Here is an 18,673-nt window from a genome sequence, read left to right as displayed (position 1 = left end):
ATAACTAAAGGAATGGCTGCTGACCATGGAGAGATCTCAAAGAATTCTCATATTAATAATTTGTATTGTCATAGATGATGTACTTATCAAATTTGCATGAAACACAAGACTGGGATATTTAGCTTACTTAGTGGACGACATGGAGTGTGCATTCAAAAAGATTTCAGTAAGTTGGAACAATGGACCAAAGCCAATACAGCTAAATTTATTAGATGGCTTTAAAAAAGCTCCACAAAATCCTTTCAAAGGCACATGATGAAGGAGGGATGGCTTTAGTTCCTGTAGAAACTGTATGGGTGATCAATTACATTGCAAACTCAATATGAGCCAGCAGTGTGATATATCAGCCAGAAAACTAGTGTGGTCTTAGACCTCATTAAGGAGTAGAGTAACGTCTAGTTCAAGGGAAAAAAATTAGTCCAAATGTCACCTGCCCTGGTCAAATCATATCTTCAGTATAATCTTAAATTTTTTGCACCACAGTTTTAGGAAAGAAAAGATTGTGAACAAATTTTTGATGGGCCTAGAGTTTATGCTTTGCAAGATTATGCAAACTAAATTTCAAAACCAAACCCTAACCAGGCCCACTTTCTAGAAGAGAGTATGTTGTATGACTCCAGACAGTGCATAATTTAATTCCTCAGTAAAATGCTGGGAATAAGACTGTCTGTAGATAATCAGAAAACTAGATATCATCTATATATATGAAGAAAGGGAAAGGTGACAACTATCCTCAAGTGTCTGAAGAGCTGTCACCTAGAATAGGGTGAGACTTTCTCTACTTGGTCTCAGAAGGCAGAACTAGGGACCAGATAGGATAGCTAAGAATGAGAGCTGTCCCAAAGTAGGATGGTTTACGTCAGGAGACAATGGGATCCTATTCCTGAGAGACTGGGTGACTACTTGTGGGTGAAGTGGGAGATGGGATTCCATTTAGGGATGGCCTCAGGGATCCCTTTTAGTTCTGGAATTTTCTGATTGTGTGAAAATATTGATACACAACTCTACATTCAAAGAGATGGAAAAATAATTTTGAAACAGCTCTTTGCCATCTTTAACGAGAGTCATCTTCCTGTTGTTTTAAAGTGTTAAATATTGAAAGTGATTATATTTCCTGTGAGTATTCATATAGTACATAATGCTAGCTTAAATTAATAAAAAAAATCTAAAGTGCATTCTGAGCACCACCATTTGTTCTTTTTCTTTAAGCTAATTCTATATAGATACATATGTAAATGTATTTTCATGCTCATGTATGTACATTTATATTATGTATGTATGTATGTATGTATGTATACACACATATCTCCTGCCTCTGACACTCAGTAGTTGTATGACTATGAACAAGTCACCATTACTGAATTTCAGATTTTATTAGATTTTATTTGAATCACTGTTGTATAGTGGAAAGAATGCTAGATTTAGAATCAGAAGCCCTGGATCCCACTACTATCTGAATTAGTCATTTCCTGTGAGATCTTACATAAGTCCTTTAACCCTCTTTGGGTTTCATTTTCCTAATAAACAGATAAATATTTAGCCTCATTGAATATTTCAGTTCCACATTTCCAAATGCCTGCTGGACATCTCCACCTGGATGTCCAAGGGGTACCTAAAACTTGTCCAAAACAGAATTCATGATCTTTTCCCCTAAATCCACTTCACCTCCTAATGTCTCTGTTTTTGCCAAGGGCATTTTTCTTCTGGTCATTACAGTTCATAACCTAGAAGTCAAGCTCTACTTTTCTCTACCACTCAGGCTTATTATTTAATCAGTGACTGTCTTGTGGATTCTGCCTCCTCAATATCTTTCACATCTGTCCCCTTCTCTCCATTCACACAATTTGTGACACCTTCATTTGTGTCACTCCCTTATTCAGACCTTCATTGATTCATACCTAGATAATTGTGATGGCTTCTTAACTGGTCTCTTTATAGCTAGTTTCTTCTCTTTCCAATCTGTCTCCTGCTGACCTGCCAAATTGATGTTACTAAAGCACACTGACCGAGCCAGTCCCCTGCTCAAGGTGATTCTGTGGCATCCCATTGTCTCCAGAATGAAATGGCTTTAATCTAGCTTTCCAGCCAGATTTCACATTACCTTGTCTTGTTTTACACTTCACGCAATCTGACCTGTTTGATGTTCTCCATGTAGGACAATCCATCTTCTTTCTTCATAATTTTGCATACGTTGCCCACCCCAGCTTCCACTACTCCCATGTCTGGAATGCTCTTCTTTTTCCCTTCCACCTCTTTAAATCCCTAGTTCCCTTCTTGGCTCAATTCAAATGATTCCTCCTACATGAAGCCCATCTTAATCCTCTCAGAGACTACCTGAAATACTTTTGTAATTTACTTCATATATGTTTTGTATTTATTTAGGGATGTAGTATTTTCCTTTGTGGAATGTAAGCTCCTTGAGTGCAGGAAGTATTTCCTTTTCAGTTTCATTCCTAGCACCTAAAATAGCGATGACTAATAAATAGCCTCTTGAATAAACTGAAAAAGATCTGCTAGGTATTCCTCACCTCCCTCCTCCATGCCTCTGCACAAATGCTTAGAAACCAAGCGGCTGATCTAGGATTAAATACTTAGGTAGGCATTTCCAGACTTCCATGACCTCATTCCAATCTACACTTCTGGAGATTTCCTATTCCTTGCCTTCACATGCTTTGAATTCCAGACAAACTGGCTCACTTACTGTATACTATATCCTATCTCTGTATATTCAGAAAGATTGTCCTCCATGCCTAGATTAAATAGCAGCCTTTCCTTCAATTCTCAGCTGAAGATTGAGGTATTCACATGTGAAACTTTTCCTTCTCATTTATTGACATATTTGTTTTGATACGACAGATATCCAACAAACATTCAATAAACCCTCTTACAAAGCACATTCCCTGAAAAATAGCTATTTCATTGATTATTTAGCATCTTTGACAATATGATACTTTCATTTATATTTTAGCAGAATTTTGTTCTGTCCATAGTGACTTTATTTACATAGTTGTAATCATTGTATGCATTGTTCATTTGGATCTGACGAAGACCTTGCTGATTTTCTCACTTGTTGGTGCCTGTTGCATTGCCTTGTATTTACTTGTCCCTGTAGATGTTGTATTTACCAAGTAGTAATAACAGCCAGTACTTGTAGAGTAGTTTGAGGTTTGCAAAGCTCTTTACATATCTTACTTGAATGTAAACCTCTTGATGACAGAGGTTGTTTAATTTTTGTGTCTTTTATCCCTCACGCCTATGAAAGCACACATCAGGTACTTAAATATTTGCTCAATTGGATTCAGCTGATATGTTTACTGGTATTTGATGCTACGTGTAATTATGTAGCATTTAAAAATTATCCTTAATATGAAAAAGTATGGTAGCACATTGACGTAATTCTTTAGAAAGCATGTTCTGAATCTGCAGATAATTGACTTGTTTATTTTGGTATTTTTTTTTTCTGTTCAAGAAGAATGACCAAACTGTGTAAGTATTTATATATGAACATATATAATTTTGTTTTAGATAACAAGACATTTAACTTGTTTTTGTTTCTTATTAAAATTTTAAACATATTGTCATAATTTGTGTGGTAATCAGTCTAGACTGCATTAAGGATATCATATAGTGGCTTTAATTATCCTAAAAAGAATCAATGATTACTAAAAATTCTCACTTCTTAAACACTTCTTAAATTCCCCAAAATGTACTTTTATGGATGGTCTTGTACTGATTAAATCAAGCCTCAGAACAACTAGAATTGTTGAGATCCATAGTAATTCAAAAGAGATAGGTCTTATAGTATATAGGAAAAACTAAAATGGATGAAAAATGTCTATTTTCCAGCTTACAACATGTAGTTGGAGTTATTGCATCAGAATATATGTTTGGAACACACAAAGAAGATGGATAATACATGGGAATACATTGGGCCCAGAATTAAATAGTAGAAAGAGAACAGGTAAGATTGAAGTTTGGAAACTGCAAAGGTTTTTTTTTTAACAACTCCAACCAAAGATTCAATTTTTTCAATGTAAATATTTTCCTAGTAATAGTCTATGGTTGTGAATCTTGGACCACTACAATCTCTAATAAAATAAAGTTGCAGCTGACACAAGAATCAATACATGTTGATTCATGTTGATAAGGACCCATGTTGGACATGAGTATAGAGTCATAACTAATACAACTGAGGAAATGTGTAATAACATATTTTTTTAAAAAAAGATGGACTAGTCATGTAGCAAAAACAAAGGACAATAAATGTCTACCTGCTCCATTGGCCTCCTTGAGCAACGAAAAGATCTGGAGTGAGACATGTCAGTAAGATTATGGATCCATTTAAAGTATTGAAATATTCCTGATTGGAGTCATGTGGCTGTACATCACAGAACTTTCAAATCTCAGATAAACTAAAACTAAAAAGAACTTGAAGAGTAATATAAAAATACATAATGGGTATTAGCAAAGTGCAACTTGTTACCAGTGACCATTAAGAAAGGGAATAAAAATTGAATCAAAAATATAACTGGAAAAGAAAGTGGATCTGTCAGATCTACAAGAGACAACAGATGACCAATTTCAGTTACACACTGATACCCTAATAGAACAAAAATATTTGAGGTCTTCCTCTTTTTTTATATAGATAAATCTTATATGAAAGATGAAAAAGACATAGGCCACAAATTTCTTTGGTAAAAAGAGTACTTGAATCTATGTGTTGTATATAGTGTATGTGAAAATGTATCATTTTTGTATAGTTATTGGACTGTAAGTTCCTTGAAGGTAGGACCTCTTTTTTCTTTTTACCTCCAGCACCTAACACAGTTCTTGGCACATAGCAGGTGCTTAATAAATGCTTGGTTATTAACTGACTGATTGATTGTTGAGAATTGAAAGTAAATTTATACATTTTATAACATTTTAAATTTTGCCATTGAAAAGTACATGGAAAAAATAGCTTATTATAGCAATTCCATGGATCTGTGATATCATTAATGTACACATATTCACATTCTTCTATCTCTCTCTGCCTTAACACACATTCCTAAGAATAATGCATTGCATGTATTTATTTTTAAATTAACTGTGCATAGCATGAGTTGACACTTTGTTTTGAAAATTTCGTGATATCTTGATTATTAAAGAAAAGTTGAGGTATCATAAAACTAGACCTGAGAATAACTTAAAAAAAACTTTAAAAAGCAATTATTCTTTAGTTTAGTGATTTGATTGACAAAATAATGAAATTATTGAAAATAAAAAGAAAAATCCTTCCCAGTATGCCGTCAAAATGCAAGTAAAAGAAACTTTTAAGTATCATTGGAAATATGTGTTATGTTCTTTGGATATTTAGATAATAGCAAGCTAAGGATAATCATTCATCAATTTCAGGATATAATTAATATTCACTTATACATGAATTTATATCACTCTCGTTTTCTGCAGAGTCCCAGCAGGAAAAATTCTTATTTGAATTAACAGTTGCTGGATTCAAAATATCAACACCCCCTCCCAAGTTACAAAACTTAAACAATTTAGTCAGTTTTTTAAGTGGATATATTCCCAGTTCTTAGAATTGTTTAATTTTGGATATTGTTAACAAGGTGCATGAAAACTTTGTAGTTAGACATGAATGTAAAGCTCATTTGACACACAACTCAATTAAGAGTTTCATGATGTCAACAATTCACTGGAGCCAAAACCCTCCTTTATCAGTTAATCAACCAACACATATTTATTAAACATCTGTTATTGTGAACTCTTTTGTTGTTCTGCATTCTCAAAGGGGACTGTGATATCAGAGAGATAACACCATGACATGCAAATGAATTGAATTTGTAAGGGAGGGTTGGGTAGTCACCAGTCTCACTTTCTCCTCCAGAGCCATTTGGGTCCAGTGGCAAGATATAGATCAGGATGACTGGAGATGGCCCTGAATGGACAGCCCTGCCTCACTTAAATCCAACTGACTTGCATGTTATGGCATCACCTCCTTGATGTCATGGTCCTCTTCTAGAGCTAACAACAAACAACAACCTTTGTGAGTAGGAGCTGTCTCACTGGGGACTCAATTGGAACTGTCCAGTTGGGGAACACATTCTTTCTTTATTTCCGTTCCTTCCTTCCTTCCCTCCTTCCTTCCTTTCTTTCTTCCCTTCTTCATCTTCCCTTCCATTCCCTCTGTTCACATAGGGTATCATATCCTTACCTGAGGGTGCTTTGCCCCAAGAAATGTAAATTTTATTGCTAAAACCTCCCAACATATCTCATGGTTTAAGGACATTTCTCTCTTATGGATCATGCCTTAGGCCCAAATCACTCTGGCTTTCATTGACTGGCCTAGGATAGGTCCCAGGCCAAGCCCCACTTAGTCACTGTTTGGGCCCTGATTGGCTCAGAGTGAATGTAAATAGCAATTTGTTTTTGTGTGGGCCAGAAACCCTGAGGGTCTTCCCCTCCCAGATTATTATTATTTTTTTTAAATTAGGTCAACTAGGCCTTTCTCTGCCTCATTTCTTACTCTTTTGCTAGCATTGTGAGGAATGAAAACAAGAAGACATAGTTACCTACCTTCATGGGGCTTATTGACTTATTTGGAAGATGAAAGATAAATACATTAAGGTCATGTATTCATTTTTTTTTGGTTTGTTTTTGTTTTTTTTTTTTTTGCAGGGGGGAAGGCAGGGCAAATGGGGGTTAAGTGACTTGCCCAAGGTCACACAGCTAGTAAGTGTGTCGAGTGTCTGAAGCCAGATTTGAACTCAGGTCCTCCTGACTTCAGGGCAGGTGCTCTACTCACTGTGCCACCTAGCTGCCCCCTCATGCATTCATTTTGAAAGGAATATGGTATATAGTGTAAAGTGTTAGTCTGAATCTAATTTCTGCCAAACTGCCCAACTGTGTCTTAAGAAGATAATTATGGTGCCTGAATATAGGATGTATTGGACAGGAGAGAAAAAATGGAAGCAAAGAATTTGATTGTCATCCTATAATAGTGATCCAGGCATGAGATGCTCTAGGCTGAAAGGAAAGGGAAAAATTGACACAAAATATTTGAGGAGGAAGAATCGATAGGATTTGGTGACTGATTAGATAAGACAATATAAGTATTTTTCAAAACCTTTAAGTAAACCAAGGAGGCTAGAATGCCTGATATAAGTAAAACAATATACCACTATTATTTTGGGGAAAAATATTCTTTTAAAATTTTTTGTTATTCAGGTTGGCTGTCTGCTACAATCTAATAACAATAATATGTCATCTATATATTTCACTCTGCCTATGAAAACACAGTCCCTGAGATATTGTGAGCTTTTTTAGAAGGATGTTTGCATTTTATAAACAGATTTTTTATTCCAAAATGAGTGCTTGAACTCAAAAGCTTTTCTTTGAAGTAAAGAGACATTTGTAATACAAAAGAACCTTATCTTTTATGTTTTCTTTGTAGCACTTGGCATGCAAAAACAGCACGTGGCAAATATTTTCAAAATAAACCTTTGATTTATGTAAACAAACATTTAAGTTGATAGCATCCTAAATGCCCAAGTTAATATTTCAAAGGCAATCCTTTGCTTTGTATGTAGATAAACCTGAAAAGCTGAACATGTATTTCAAAATTATGATAAAACTCTTTACTTTGAAAAGAGGTCAGACAGTCGAAGCTTTGGCAAATGGTTCTATATTTGACTAGTTAATGAGAACATCCCTGTATTAACGCTATATCTATCTTCAGAGCTACTAACTCAAAGGTTGGGTGGTTATATGAAAACAGCTGACAACAAAAATGCTGACTTTCAAGGACAAGAAATACTCTGTGGGTGGATCCTTACTCTAGAAAAGTTATAGTCAGTGGCTTTATCTCTTTGACCACAGTTAAGGAGAGTATGTAATTAGACTATATTGTTTATGGTAAACCACTGGGTGTTTAAGATTAACTTCTGACTTTTTCAGTCTTCTTATACCTTACTTCCCTCCATGTACTCTATGATCCAGTGACTCTGGCCTCCTTGAAGGAGACATTCTATCTCCCAACTGTGCATTTTCACCGGCCATACCCCATGCTTGCAGTTGCATCCCTCTTCATCTTCTTACCTCTGCCTCCTGGCTTCCTTGGACTCTTTCAAGTCTCAGCTAAAATTTCACCTTCTTTAAGGTTAATGCCTTCCTTCACAGATTATCTCTTAAATTATTCTATATCTATCTTGTTTCCACATAATTGTTTGCGTGTTATTTCCCTAATTAGAGTGTGAGCAGAGCCTTTCCCCCCTTTCTTTGTATCCCTAGCAGTTAGCACAGTGCTTGGTACATAGTTGGTGATTAATAAATGCTTGTGGACTTGACTTACCTCCCTAAAGAGCTACCATGGTGGGCTTTTGCCTCTTTTGTCTATGGTGCAATATATAGAGTACTGAGTTTGTAGTCAGGAAGACCAGAGTTCAAATCTAGTCTCAGAAACTTATTTGCTGTGTGACCCTGGGCAAGTCACTTAAGATCTCTGTTTGTCTCAGTTTCCTTATCTGTAAAACGGGGATATTAATAACATCTATCTCCCAGGGCTGTTGTAAAAATCAAATGAAATAATAATTATAAAGCCTTTAGCATAGTACCTGACACATAGTAGGCACTATATAAATGTTAGCCTTTGTTATTATTATTTTTTCTATTTTGTCAGAGAGCAAGCACTGAAGCCTAGATCAAAGGCAAATACAAGCCAAACTGGTTGGACTACCTTATTATGTGAAGGATACAGAATTCAATTGCAAATGACCTTCCTCTATAATTTCAGAGATAAGTCTTAGTGAGCTGCCTAAGGTGCAGAGAGTTTAAGTTACTTACTATATTCACACAGCAAGTAAATGTCAGAGGTGGGACTTAAACACAGGTTTTCCTGACTCCAGTCCAATTACAACATGTTCTTTAATCTCTTACCATTTATAAATTCCCCATTTTTAGAGAAATTGAAATTTCATACCATTAAAATAGGAACTTTTTTTTACTTCTAAATCATTTATGACTTGATACCTCTAAAATATTTACTCGTGTTTTCCTAGAAAAATCTTGTACCATAGATTCCTGTTATTTCCCCTTTGTGATTGCAATTTGCCCAGTGAAAATTTAACATATGCACCAGTTGACCAGTGACAATGCATAATCTCAGTCTGTCTTATAATTCCTCTTCATTTGGTCTTTTCACGAACCTGGGGTGGGGAACTTGTGCCCTCTAGGCCACATGCAGCTTTCTAGGTCCTTGGGTATGGCCTTTTGACTGAGTCCAAGTTTTACAGAACACATTCTTTTATTAAGGGAATTTGTTCTGTAAGGTTTGGATTCAGTCAAAGGGGCACACTTGAGGACCCAGAGGGCCACATGTGGCCTTGAGGCTTCAGGTTCCCCACTCCTGAAATGAACTCTAATCATTCTCCTCTATCTTTTTTCTAATTACTAATATTTATTTATACATCCCGGTTTTTTCCTCATACTTTGTATAATGTGATGAGTATATAGTGATGGGAATAAAATTTTGTCAGGTCTTGTGCTGTTCCCATCTCTTTTCGCACAGTGCCTAGCATGTAGAAGGTGTTTAATAAATGTCGATTGATGAAAGAATGATAGGAAAGCAGTTAGAAAGCTCTAAGAATCACAGCTTTCAAACCATCTGTAGAATGTCAAATGAGGCATAAAACAGATATGTATACACATTAATGATGTTCACCATTGTCATTGAGGAGACACAATACAAAGGCTCTACTTCAAAGAGAGATTATCGACAGTGACATCTCCTATCAATGGCCTTATACTCATAACATTAAGCTCCAGGATATAGCAGAGCCTCCTAAATGAGATCAATAATCCCTCACAGAATTTGGACTAACCATGCATAAAGGCAAAAACAAATAGGAGGATCAAGAATGCTTGTTGCCTGGACTATGATATGCTGCTGAATGGACCACCTATAGAGCTTATCCTTCAGTGTGTATGTGTGTTTCTATATCTGTATGTGTATTCAGCATGTATACTGGCACAAACACTATATATGTGTGTGTATGTAAACACATATTATTATAAATATACATATACACACATATGTATCATACACACAAATACCTCCTGCTTATGTCTCTGTTTTTGCTCTTTACAGCTTTTCGGTATTGTTAAAGTCTATACAGACTTGAAAAACAAGCTAAATAGGTCACCTGTCCTATTCATCCAATGCATATTATAGTCTGGAGAATATATATTCTTTAGTGTATGTTTAATGTTTTCAGCCTATCTATATAATACATATAGGTATGTGTATGTATGTATACAGCATGTCCCCAAAGTGTTAGATTGTTTTTTTCTTTTTGTTTTGTCTTGCTTATTTTAAAAAATACTTATTTTTATTTTTGTTACATTTGAGTTCTAAGCTGTTTCCCTCCCTCCACATCCCACACTAGAGAAGGTCAACTTTTTTTTATTCCATAAATTAACCCATTTATTGTTGGACTATGGGCTATAGGTATTTGATAAGAAGATTTTACTGGTCTTTCAATTCCTTCAGTCTTCTGATGGCAGATTTGACTGTGACTGCAGAGGTGGTATTGTAGGTCCATGCACCACCAGCTACAGTTTTCATACAGGATCCACAATGCCGGATACCCACAGCCCGTCTCTTCATTTTGGTCTTGCCACAGAAGGAGCAGGTATACTTGGCATGCTGGCTAATTTCAATTTTCTTCACCATTTTTCTGAGGGATGCACCATAACGTGTTCCATATTTACAACAATTCTGACCTTCCTGGTGCGTTTAGCCATGTTGCCAGTTGCGGGGCTGGAGCTCAGAGAGGCGAAGGTCAACATTTGACACAGATATATATGTGAAGCTATACAATACCTAGTTCGATATATCATTTCTTTCTCTGGAGGTGGATTGCATCTTTCTTCACAAGTCCTTTGTAGTTGATTTGAATATTCACATAACTCAGAATAGCTTAGTCATGCACATTTACTCTTTGAACAATATTGCTGTTACTGTGTACAACATTCTCTTGGTTCTGCTCATTTCACTCTTCGTTATTTCATGCAGGTCTTTCAATGTTTTTCTAAAATCAATCTCCATCATTTCTTACAACACATTAGCATTCCATCACAAACATATACCACAACTTGTTCAGCCATTCTCTCAATTTTGTTATTTGCCACCACCAATATAAATATTTTAGAACATATAGGTTCTTTTGCTTTTTCCCTGATCATCTTGGGAAACATTCCTAAGAGTGATATTGCTGGGTCAAAGGGTATACACAGTTTTATAACTCTTTGGGAATTATTCCAGATTGTTCTCCACAATGGTTGGATCAGTTCACAGTTCCACCAACAGTGTATTAGTGTCCCAATTTTTACACATCCCCTCCAGCATTTGTCACTTTTCCTTTCTATCATTTTAGGTGTCAGATGGTATTTCAAAGTTGTTTTAATTTGCATTTTTCTAATCAATAATCATCAAGAGCATTTTTTCATATGACTACATATAGCTTTGATTTTTCCCAAAAACTGCTTGTTCATGTCCATTGACTGTTTATCAATTGGCAAATGGCTTATATTCTTATTAACTTGAAAAAGTTCTCTATATATCTGAGATACAGTGCCTTTTTTTCTATGTAACTTTTTATTTATTTAGTTTTCAGCATTGATTTTCACAAGAGTTTGAATTACAAATTTTCTCCCCATTTCTACCCTCCCCCCCACTCCAAGATGGCATATATTCTGGCTGCCCTGTTCCCCAGTCAGCCCTCCCTTCTGTCACCCCACTCCCCTCCCAACCCCTTTTCCTTTCCTTTCTTGTAGGGCAAGATAAATTTCTACGCACCATTGCCTGTGTATTTTATTTTCTATTTGCATGCAAAAACTTTTTTTTTGTTTTTGAACATCTGTTTTTAAAACTTTGAGATCCAAATTCTCTCCCCTTTTCCCTTCCCACCCGCCCTCCCTAAGAAGTCAAGCAATTCAACATAGGCCACATGCGTATCATTATGTATAACCCTTCCACAATACTCATGTTGTGAAAGACTAACTATATTTTGCTCCTTCCCAACCCATCCCCCTTTATTGAATTTTCTCCCTTGGCCGTGTCCCCTTTCGAAAGTGTTTGTTTTTGATTACCTCCACCCCCATCTACCCTCCCTTCTCTCATCCCCCCCTTTTTTATCTTCTTCCTCCTTTTTTCCTGTGGGGTAAGATACCCAAATGAGTATGTATGGTATTCCCTCCTCAGGTCAAATTTGATGAGAGCAAGATTCACTTATTCTGCCTCACCTGCCTTCTCTTCTCTTCCTACAGAACTGCTTTTTCTTGCCACTTTTATGCAAGATAATTTACCCCATTCTATCTCTCCTTATCTCCCTCTCTCAATATATTCCTCTCTCATCCCTTAATTTGATTTTATTTCTTTTAGATATTGTCCCTTCATCTTCAACTCACCCTGTGCCCTCTCTCTCTCTCTCTCTCTCTCTCTCTTTCTCTCTCCACATACATATATACATAAATACACACTCACATATACACATATATACATAAAGATATATATATATATATGTATATACACACACACACACACACACATATATATATATGCATATTCCCTTCAGCTACCCTAATACTGAGGTCTCATGAATGACACACATCATCTTTCCATGTAGGAATGTAAACAAAACAGTTCAACTTTAGTAAGTCCCTTGCAATTTCTTTTTCTTGTTCTTTTTCTTGATTACCTTTTCATGCTTCTCTTGATTCTTGTGTTTGAAAGTCAAATTTTCTATTCAGCTCTGGTCTTTTCACTGAGAAAGCTTGAAAGTCCTCTATTTTTATTAAAAATCCATATTTTGCCTTGGAGCATGATACTCAGTTTTGCTGGGTAGGTGATTCTTGGTTTTAATCCTAGCTCCCTTGACCTCCGGAATATCACGTTCCAAGCCCTTCGATCTCTTAATGTAGAAGCTGCTAGATCTTGGGTTATTCTGATTGGGTTTCCACAATACTCAAATTACTTCTTTCTGGCTGCTTGCAGCATTTTCTCCTTGATCTGGGAGCTCTGGAATTTGGCAACAATATTCCTGGGAGATTTCTTTTTGGGATCTATTTGAGGAGGCGATCGGTGGATTCTTTCAATTTCTATTTTGCCCCGTGGCTCTAGAATACCAGGGCAGTTCTCCTTGATAATTTCTTGAAAGATGATATCTAGGCTCTTTTTTGATCATGGCTTTCAGGTAGTCCAATAATTTTTAAATTATCTCTCCTGGATCTATTTTCCAGGTCAGTGGTTTTTCCAATGAGATATTTCACATTGTCTTCCATTTCTTCATTCCTTTGGTTCTGTTTTATAATATCCTGATTTCTCATCAAGTAACTAACTTCCACTTGCTCCAGTCTAATTTTTAAGGTAATATTTTCTTCAGTGATATTTTGGACCTCCTTTTCCATTTGGCTAATTCTGCCTTTCAAGGCATTCTTCTCCTCATTGGCTTTTTGGAGCTCTTTTGCCATTTGAGTTAGTCTATTTTTTAAGGTGTTGTTTTCTTCAGTGTATTTTTCGGTATTTTTTTGGGTGTCCTTTAGCAAGTCATTGACTTGTTTTTCATGATTTTCTCACATCCTTCTCATTTCTCTTCCCATTTTTTCCTCTACTTCTCTAACTTGCTTTTCCAAATCCTTTTTTGAGCTCTTCCATGGCCTGAGACCAGTTCATGTTTTTCTTGGAGGCTTTTGTTGTAGGCTCTTCGACTTTGTTGTCTTCTTCTGGCTGTATGTTTTGGTCTTCTTTGTCACCAAAGTAAGATTCCAAAGTCTGAGACTGAATCTGGGCATGTTTTTGCTCCCTGGCCATATTCCCAGCCAACAAACTTGACCCTTGAGTTTTTCAGTGGGGTATGACTGCTTGTAGAGTTAAGAGAACTATGTTCCAAGCCTGGGGGAATGCACCAGCTCTGCCACACCAGCACTCCTCCTTCCCCAAGAACCCCCAACCTGGACTGGACTTAGATCTTCAGCAGGCTCTTCACTCCTGCTCTGATCTGCCACTTAATTCCTCCCACCAGGTGGGCCTGGGGCTGGAAGCAACTGCAGCTGTATGTGAGAAACTGTCTATAATTTTTTTTCCTCGATTTTCTGCTTTCCTTCTAAGAAATCTTGGCTACATTGGTTTTATTTGTATAACCCTCTTTTAATTCAATATAATCAATATTATCCATTTCACATCTCATGATGCTATCTTTTGCTTATTCATAAATTCTTCTCCTATCCATAAATCTGACTGGCAATGGGTTCCATGGTCTTCTAATTTACTTATGATATTTCCCTTTTATCTAGGTCAGTATCAATTTTGGCCTTATCTTGGTAAATGGTGTAAGATAGTGTTCTATATCTAAGTTCTGCTAGACTGCTTTCCAGTTTTCCCAACAGTTTTTACCAGGAAAGTTTTATCCTGAAAGCTTAAATCTTTACATTTATCAAACACAAGGTTACTATAATAATTTACTACTGTGTATTATATATCTATTCTATTCCATTGATCAACCATTCTATTTCTTAGTCAGTACCATATAGTCCTGATAATTACTACCTTGTAATACAGTTTATGATCTGGAACTGATAGACCTCCTTCCTCTACATTTTTTTTTCATGAATTCTTTTGATATTATTGATCTTTTGCTCTTCCAAATGAATTTTGTTATTTTTTCTGGATCAATAAAATGATTTTATTTGGTAATTTAATTTGGATGGTACTGAAAACATTATTTAGATAGAATTATCATTTTTATTATATTGGCTCTGCCCACCCATGAAAAATTATTTTTTAATTATTTAAATCTGATTTTATTTCTTTAAAGTGTTAAATAATTATATTCATGTTATTATGAACATAATTATATTCAGTTTATAAGCTATTAAAACATAAAACTAATCTAAGATTTTGAGGATATATATATGTATATATCATATCTTAGGTATTACAAATACACAGTGATCATACTTATATGGTCATAGGTCTCTTGGAGAATTGAAGTGTGCACTTAATGTAGATATGAAAGTGCTTCAAACAATTCTTTCCCACAGATATTATGTACTAAAGATACTTGAGATACTGCGGTATGGTAGAAAGAGCAGTGAAATAAGTTAGGATATCAGTCCTCCCTCTGCCATTGAGTAGGTACATGATTTTGGGAAAAATCACTATTGCTCTGGGCCTCAGTTTTCCCGCCTGGAAAGTGATGGGACTTTGTTAGATAATCTCCAAAGTACCTTCTAGCTCTAACATTCTGTGCTCTAATTTCTAGTCTCAATATCTGCTTTTAAAAAACAAATGTTTTGTTCTGAAAAATAAATACTTTGAAGATGAATCAGGTTGGCATTGTACCAAAATATCTCTCATTTCCCACTGGAAGCTAAAAATAACTTTCAGTAATTTTAAATTCAGAAATTTATTAAATATCTTAGAACTCAAGTCTAGACCAAAGAGTCAAGGATGTTGTTAGTATCCTTTCTACTGTGCGCTAGGTGGACAAAATCATTATGCAGACTTAGGAGATAGGACTCTGGCAAAGAGATGAGCTAGGTCATTATTTCTTTTATTTCCTTTGAAGCCTATTGAACTATGTCTGCCAGAATGGGATGCTTTTGGAAAACAGGAGCTGCCCTGTCTCAGCATGCTTAATTTGGTATTTCAAATTGGAAAACATCATCATTCATCTAAAGACTTTCTTTTCTGACTACTGCTTGTTCTTTACTTTAGTTTCTTACTTGCAAGCATTTCTGTCCTCAACTAATTTTTTTCTCAATAGTAAATGTCTGAAAATTCAATAAAAATGAGTAATTCTTGATCATCTAAAGTAATACCATAGAAACAGTTGAATTAACAAAGCAGAAGCAATGTAAGAGGAAAGAGGCATGGCTAAGCTCAATTTCAATGCCAACCTGCAGCCTGGGATATTAATTATGAACTACTTTGGCATACTAACTCATCCCAAAGAATAGCACACTGTGGTCTTGCAAATTTTTTTGTTCTGAGAAATCATTAGTTGTGTTGGAAAACCTGATGTCTAAAAATTCTTCTAATTTGGTAATCTATATTTCTTTTCCTTTTTAAATGATAAACATTTTGAAAGCAGGAAAAAATGTATGAGTGTAAATGTTTCAGATATGAATAAAAGTTGAGCTGTTGTTTAGTTGTTTCAGTTTTGTCTGGGTCTTTTTGACCCCATTGGAGTCTTGGCAAAGATCCTGGAATGGTTTGCCATTTCCTTCTCTGGCTCATTTTTTACAGATGAGGAATTGAGGCAAACAGGGTTAAGTGACTTGCTCAGGGTCACACAAATAGTGTCTGAGGCTAGATTTGAATTCAGGAGGATGGTCTTCCTGACTTCAGGCCTGGGTGCCTCCATGGTGCCACTTCACTGCCCATGGAGTTGAGATGATTCCTCTAAACTGAGAGTCATCAAAGAAAACTTTTAAAACTAAAAATTTAACTGCCTAACTATATGCTATTTACCTAAAAGTTTTTGTGGAATGCTTACTTAATGTCTCACTATTTCTGTTGAGTTGAGCACAGTAAGAATGTAAATATAGAAACTAAGAAAAGTTAAAAAAATATTTAAGTGGTTCTGGCTCATTCAATTCTCCCCCCTCCACCCAAGTAGAGTTAAAGAAGACCCTCAGGCTATGAAAGACACTTTATTTTTTAATAAAGTGTTCGAAATCCTCCTGGATCTTACCATAGCTGCTAACAGGTAGAAAAATTAACTGGTTGGATTTGCTTCTGCTCCTTTCCTATTTTGTTTGAGGTGCAGAGAAATGACCAAAAGGCAGATTGCCAGAGAGAGACATAGGGAAATAAGAGTAAGGAAAATCCACAACCAAATGTTTGAAAAGGCTAAGTGAATACTTATTGGGGATATTGTAGATGGAACTCTTGCACACATACAGGTTGTAATAAGTAGTCACTCCAATTCTTCCCAAAGTTGAAAAGACAGACACCAACTTGTCTTTTTGAGTATTCACCATAGACATGGGAATGGCAGTAGGGTTTAAGGAAGAGAATGTCCCTTGTCTTCTTTACTTTTACTCCCTCCTGAGTCCTCCTTATAAGAATTATAGTGACAGAAAGCAGTATTTGCTACACAGTAGGTTCAAAGTATAGAATAGAGGGAGCCAGAAACTGTTCCTTCTTTTTAACTTATGCAGCAGTCTAAATCTTTGTAACTCTGAGTTTGCCATAATATACCCAAGTCTATGCCACTATAGTAAGGGTTGCGAAGAGAATGCCCTTGCTGCTTCTGCCTGGTTACATGTGCAAGAATCGTTAGTGAGTCCCTGGCTGCCTTTAGCTCCATGTGATTTAGTTGATGAAAGGCCTTAGTTTTTGGTATGTCATCTAGTCTTTCTTTTGAAAATCTCTAAGAAGAAATCTGCTGCTCAATGGGACAGTCCATCTCATTTTTTGCACAAAGCTAACTGTAAGGAATTTCCTCACTCCCCCTTATGTTGAATTCAATTCTGCCTCTTTGTAATACTTTTGTGCTCTCTAGGTCTGTCTTCTGGAGCTAAGCTGTAAGAGTTGAATCCTCCTACATGACAGTCCTTCAAATACTTGAAGACAAAAGCATGTTCCCCCTAAATCTTCTCTTTTTAAGGTTAAACATTCCCTGTTCCTCCAACTGATTCTCAAGTGACATGATTGCTGTCATGATAGCTATACTGGGTTGAAAACTGACTGGGAGGTAAGGGAATGGAGACAATAAGTGTAGATTGCTCTTCTTTTTAGGAATTACTTTTTTATGAGAACAATTACTTGTTTTTTTTTGTTCTTAAATTGTTCTTGAAGAACAATTACTTGTTCTTTATGAAATCATTTCAAATTTTACCTTGTGAAGCTATTTAGACAATTGACAAATGACAATAAATCTAGTCTCAATACCAGGTAGGCCTTTTTCTGCAGCACTTTTTGTTCATTCCCAATGCACAGGGCCAAGATGAGTATCCTCATCATTATCTCAGATTTAGCACTGAAAAGGATTAAACTGAGCTTATAGTTTTTCCTTAATTATTACATAGTAGATACTTTTAATTAAGCCATTCATTATTGAGCATCTTTCTGTTGTTCAAGTTCTCAATACCACAGCTAGATTGTTCAGAATGATTTTGATAACTGAACTGCTTTATTAATTTTCAAAAGTATAAATATGTAGAAAGGTCTTAAGGATACAGTTGACTTCTGATTTATATTTTGGTCTTTATTCATACAAGTAGGTGCCTGGTCTTAGAGTCTATAGTCCTAAGTCATTTGTCAAGAGACATTTCAGTTTCCTCTGTTTGGAAGACAGATTCATCAGTTTATGTCGGATAAAGCTGTCTTAAAGTTCAACGTCTCAGTGATGAAGCAATCCCATAGAAAAGAGTTTGTAGCCCTTTCTAAACAGGAGAATTGAGAGCATATTTTGTTCAGGATTTTCCTTGGCAAGATTATCCTTGTTTTGTTCTTTGTCATGAAATGCATATATATTTTTCCAATAAGATCGCTTGTTTTTGTTCTAACTGAATGTTTGCTTTCTGAAGGAGAAGAAGAAGAAGAAAGCAACAAGCTACTAACACGTGTTCCTTCTGAGACAATATTAGAATTCACGGTCAGCTCAACCTTGAA

General features: G+C 35.8%; 1 long non-coding RNA gene and 1 pseudogene across 1 annotated transcript in view; both read right to left on the bottom strand.

The window, feature by feature from the left end:
- LOC118851979 overlaps window positions 1–18,673 on the bottom strand; it is a 194,752-nt gene that overhangs the window by 130,611 nt on the left and 45,468 nt on the right. The window lies entirely within an intron of this gene.
- LOC118851978 lies at window positions 10,451–10,797 on the bottom strand (annotated as a pseudogene).

Source organism: Trichosurus vulpecula, chromosome 5 (assembly GCF_011100635.1).
Source record: "Trichosurus vulpecula isolate mTriVul1 chromosome 5, mTriVul1.pri, whole genome shotgun sequence".
NCBI classification, from domain to species: Eukaryota; Metazoa; Chordata; class Mammalia; order Diprotodontia; family Phalangeridae; genus Trichosurus; species Trichosurus vulpecula.
The sequence above is the reverse complement of the archived record's forward strand: the minus strand, read 5'-3'. Positions and strand labels throughout refer to the sequence as shown.